At 46.4% G+C, this 5,040-nt stretch overlaps 1 pseudogene across 1 annotated transcript; it reads right to left on the bottom strand.

The window, feature by feature from the left end:
- Positions 1–2,957: 2,957 nt before the first annotated feature.
- On the bottom strand, positions 2,958–4,724 carry LOC311373278 (gamma-crystallin M2 pseudogene; annotated as a pseudogene). The gene is made up of 3 exons: positions 4,716–4,724; positions 3,683–3,925; positions 2,958–3,233 (listed from the first exon to the last, which is right to left on the bottom strand). The product of its transcript is annotated as a gamma-crystallin M2 pseudogene (transcript).
- Between the last annotated feature and the right edge of the window lie 316 nt (positions 4,725–5,040).

The following is a 5,040-nucleotide window of genomic DNA, read 5'->3' as shown; positions in this document are numbered from 1 at the left end:
TTTTGTTGAAAAAGAATATTTGGATTCTCTTTTCTTTGGCGCCGGCTTTGATTGTTGCAGATGAAATGTCGGAGATTCCTTTGCTTTTCTTGTCCCATATGTTTCGTCTCTTGTCCTGGCTATGGTCTTTTTTTTTTTTTTTTTCTTCTTCTTTTTCCCTCACAAAGAACACAAATTAATGGGAGAGAAGTGGTGTGGATCTGAAAAAACATCTGTCTGGAAGAAGGGCTCTTTTTAAAGTTGCCCATGGGGGGATTTTCCGCGCTGCAAGTGGGGCGAGGGAAGAGCAAAGACAATACTACGGAGGTTTAATTACCAAGCCATCAGGAACGAAGCGAGAGAAGAGACAAGAGAACTGAGACGGAAGAACGGAACCACGGGCGCAATGTGCTTTCTGGCTGTTCTCTCTCCTCCATCCTCCCCTTCACCCCCCTCTCTCTGCCTCTCTCCCTCTCTCCCTCTCTCCCTCTCTCTCTCTCTTTCTTTGTGTTCTTCTCTCATCTAAAGAATTCATTCTCTAAAACGCACTTCTTACCCTTCCATCACTCGCTATCACCCCGTCTTAAGGATCCCTGGTATGAAAGAGGCAGAGGAGCCATTGAACGGATTGTCTAAACTGCGGCAGAAGGTATAGCCGTAGATCAGGGGATGTCTTGTCTTTGTAATGCAGCATAAGATTACTTTGCGTCGCGTTGTCTTTGAAGCACTCTGCTGTTAGCGGAGGCTGTTACGAATAAGAGGATGTTTTGTTCATTAGGTGCCGATTTGTCATATTTTAAAAAGATTTGGAAGTTGTGAAAGAAAACAGATGTTCAGGAATTACTTTTATAGCCTTGATATCTTAGATGATGGTACTGTAACTCAGACAATTTACAGATTATAATTACTTCAACGCCTTTCTTCACTTTTTACACTTCATCGGGCAACACGCAGAGTTTTCAAGTTCAAGTTTGTGAATCCCAAAACAGTCTTGAAACATCGATGAAAGCCCCGCGCCCCTGAGAAAAACAACGCAAATATTTACCATAAGCCTACAGAAACACCACATAGCAAACCACGTAGCCATGGCCTTATCAGCAACGTGGTGGCCCTTGTGTCGTAAAAACACATTGGGTGTTTCACTCTTTGAGATGTTAGCACTACTCATAATAAACAAGAAAAACAAAGTTGAAGTTGCTCGTCGTCACTGTAAATGAGGGAAACCTCAGTGTTTCTCGAGGGAAAATAAAGGTTATTGAATTGAATTGAATTGAAGTTAAGCGAATTCGGAAAAAAATCGAATTAGCTCAACTGTATATACTCTACTCTATTTAATTTATGTAAACACAGTGTTGCCGATTATAAGCACGGGCCTCAACACACCGCACGGCAACGGGCCTGCTCCTCCACATCTGAAATACACGTCTCGTGGGTGTTTGTATGAAGTCCTTGACCTGCCGTAACCTCTCAGATTATCACCCACTTATGACAAGAGGGCCCGGCTCTTTCTGATCTCTCTGTCTTCTCATCCCCCCCCCCCAACCCCCCCCCCCCCCACACCCCCCCAGCACATCAGATGTCCCATGACGAACCATGTTGATGCATAGCGTCTGCAGGGTTTTGTTTTTCCGTGGGTATCAAAAGACGCAAGGGCAAATCGCTGGACTCTCGCCGACATTTGTTTAATTGGACATTACTCAAGGCCAAAACTCATAGTTCTTGTTGCTCTTGAACTTAAGAGAGTCTCCAATTCCCTCCCCGCTGGGCTTTAAATTTCTCAGAATCAATAATTAATGGTCACAGCGGTTATTTATTCATCTGTATCTTCGCCAATTACGCAGAGTCTTAATTAACAATTTCAATAATTGATATTTATTTTTTGAAAGGGCCCTATATCCTGGGCCGATGAATTATGGATGAGGAGTGTATTCCTGTGTTCTGAGAGAGAGAGATGGAGGGAGAGAGAGCGTGGCGCTCCGGGCGTAAAACCACGGCCACTTTGAGTCTTTGGGCTGGCGCTGTGATGTGCATCTGATACCACTCCCTTTCATGGACCCCAAGCGTCCACTCGCCCCGCATGTGATCTGGTAAAGATTTCCACACACGTGTCGTCTTCAGATGCATGCGTTGTTTTTTGTTCTTTAATAAGAAGCTTCAAAGAATTAGCGACTGTTTCCTTGATGATTCCGCCTTGTTGATGTGTGAGTGGGAGTGTGGGCTCAGGGTCGGAGGGCTGGATGCAGAATTTCTGCATTTTGTTATTAAGAGAGAGATATAAAGAGAGAGGTTTGCCGGTGATTGTTCAATGTCAAATCAGTGAACCTCAGGAGAAAGGTAGCACCTCAGATTTGACAATCTGGAACCCCCCCACCCCCACCCCCACCTGTCCCGCCCCCCGCTCCCCTCAGACCAATCAAAATGATGCCAAGAAATAAGAATTTCTGTTTAAATTGACTTTCATCAAGTTTTATTCAGTTTCTGGAAGGACAGGAGGGACCACAGCTGTTCCCAGACCACCAAAGTGACACGAGACTATCATCATTTATGATTCATCTTTAGCATCGCTTTGGTGCAGCACAGGGGGGGGGGGGGGGGGGTCAGGGGGTGGGGAGGAGGGGGTCAGCCCTGAAAGCCCTAACATCAGACATACTTTAATCCTCAAATCATCATGCTAATGTTAAGGTTCAAAGTTCGAGGTTCCAAGGTAGCAAGAACACAATCCAAAAAGAATGGTAGGTGTATCTGGTGTTGTACCTAGCTAACTAGCGGGCTAGCTTCATTAACTAGTGAGTACTTGGCTCACAAACTAGCAAGATAGCTTTCGCTAACTAGCTAGCTAGCTAGTTAGCTAGCTGTGGGAAGGCGGCGGCGAGGGGTGGGGGGGGGCGTTGGAGGGGGGGGGGTGCTGGGGGGGTTGTTGACAGGGGAAGGGGGGGTTGGTTGGCGCAAGGGGCTAAAGAAGAATGCGGTTGGACGATTCAGATGGGCTCGGTGAAGCGCCTCAGGGAGCCGAAGGTGGGGCTGGAGCTGCCCCAGTCGCTGTACCTCCTGTACTCGCCGGGGTGCAGGAAGTACTGGCGCCCCCTGTAGTTGGGGTGCTCGTGGAGCATCCAGTAGCCCTCCACCACGTTGAGGGAGGCGATGTCGCGGGTGTGGAAGCGCTCCATCAGGTCGGGGCAGTCCTCGCTCAGCTCCATGTTCTGGCCCAGGAAGTCGGAGCGCTCAAACACCTTGATCTTGTAGTTGCCGCGGTACTGGAGGAGAGGAGGAGGAGGCATGGCGCTTAGGGAGACCGTCTGTGATACGCATTGCCTCACGTTAAAGTATCAACAAAGGGCTACTGGTTTACTCCTTGAAAGCATTATGATACCTGTTATTTTATTAGTAGTTACATAGTTCAACCAATAGATGGCAGCAAACCGACAAAAGTAGTCTCATGTGTAGTCCCTCTTTAACTGTCATGAAAGTTATTTTCAAGCAAACACAAATTTTTTTTATTGCAACAGGCAATCCAGTGTGCATGTGTGCAAATCGGTATGGTATGTATGTACATGCTGGTTGGAATAAAAGATGTGTATATTTTAGAACATAATTGAATAGCGTAGTTTGTCTACTGTGTGTGTGTTTGTGTGAAAATGTTTCGTAACATAAATATATATATATATATATATATATCAACTTAAAGCGTGCGGTCTGGACTCACAGAAGGCACCATACGACAGGAGCGAATGCAGTCGTTGAAGCCGGCCCAGCGCTGGTAGTCTGGGTACTCGCCCTTGTTCAGCATGTACTGGTAGCCGTTGAAGTTGGACTTCTCGTAGGCCACCCAGCTGCCGCTCTCCACCTTGATGGAGTTGCAGCGGCTGACGTGGCTGTGCATCTCGATGCAGTCGTTGCTGCACTCATAGTGACGGCCCTGGAAGTTCTTGTCCTCGTAAAAGATGATCTGGATGAGAAGGGGGACATGGAGGTTTCGGTTGGAACCAGTGTTTCTCAACCTTTGAGTTGGACCGATTGTTCAGTGCGACTTTGTACCAGTGCTCCCATTTGTACCGTTGTTACTCGCTCAGGGCCTTCACGAGCCAGACCGTATTTGTTTCCCCCTTCTGGCTAATATTAAAGCATTTATCGTTTAGCATCATAATACATATTGTTGTGATATTGGTGTGTAAAATGGAAGAATCTTAGGTGTATGCCTATTGCCTACTCATATTCGTGCTATCCTACAGTAGCAAGCATGACAATGAATGCCATTGCCTTTGAGATCATAAAATCACCACATTAATTGTAGCCTCTAGTGAAGTTCATAAAATAATACTCCCAAATGAAATGGGTTCTTAAATAGGTGTTCGGGGTGTTACACATTGTTGTCATTTTAAGTATTTTCATAAAATCTGTCTGATTTGTATTTCTTTTACTGTACACATTTACTGTAGTGTCCACACTGTAGCTCTGTTTTGCTTTGAAAGATGAATCAACACACCCTACCTTTGTAGTGAGTTATGAGCTCAGGCTTCCCCTTAACTAACGTAGGCCTACATATAATTGAATATAACATGACCATCATCCCTTGGCCGCGAGTTGGAGCCGTCCAACACCGATGGCATAACACGCAGACACATCCCATAAAACAAATCCATCAAAGTGTTTGGATTGATGGCGGCAGTTTACCAGGTCGTAACAGTGGACAGTGGAGCCGTTGAATCACAGCGATAGATAGCAGTAGAGCGACTTACCTTTGCCATGGTGACTGTGTTTGGTTGTTCAGTCCAGCAGCCGGGCTCTTTATAGACCCCGGTGGGATCAAGGGGCTTTTGGGAGCGTGGGGCTGTGTGGTGTCAGCACTATGGTTTCAATAGCCGGGGCCAGCACCATAGGACTGGTGAGGGCAGCAGGCACAGCCTTTGTCTCGGTGAAGGCTCTTGTCTGTCCATTGAAAATGGTGTCCAGTTGCACTTTTGCACGGGTCACAATGGTGAGTGACAACTCCACCGCCTATTGCCTGCCTGTCTTTATTAATGTCGGAGTTAATGTCAGAAATGAACGTGGGGATTTGTGATC

The sequence above is a fragment of the Micromesistius poutassou genome, assembly GCF_964030765.1.
Source record: "Micromesistius poutassou genome assembly, contig: SCAFFOLD_2004, whole genome shotgun sequence".
NCBI classification, from domain to species: domain Eukaryota; kingdom Metazoa; phylum Chordata; class Actinopteri; order Gadiformes; family Gadidae; genus Micromesistius; species Micromesistius poutassou.
Note: the sequence above shows the minus strand (reverse complement) of the source record. Positions and strands in the feature narration are given on the sequence as shown.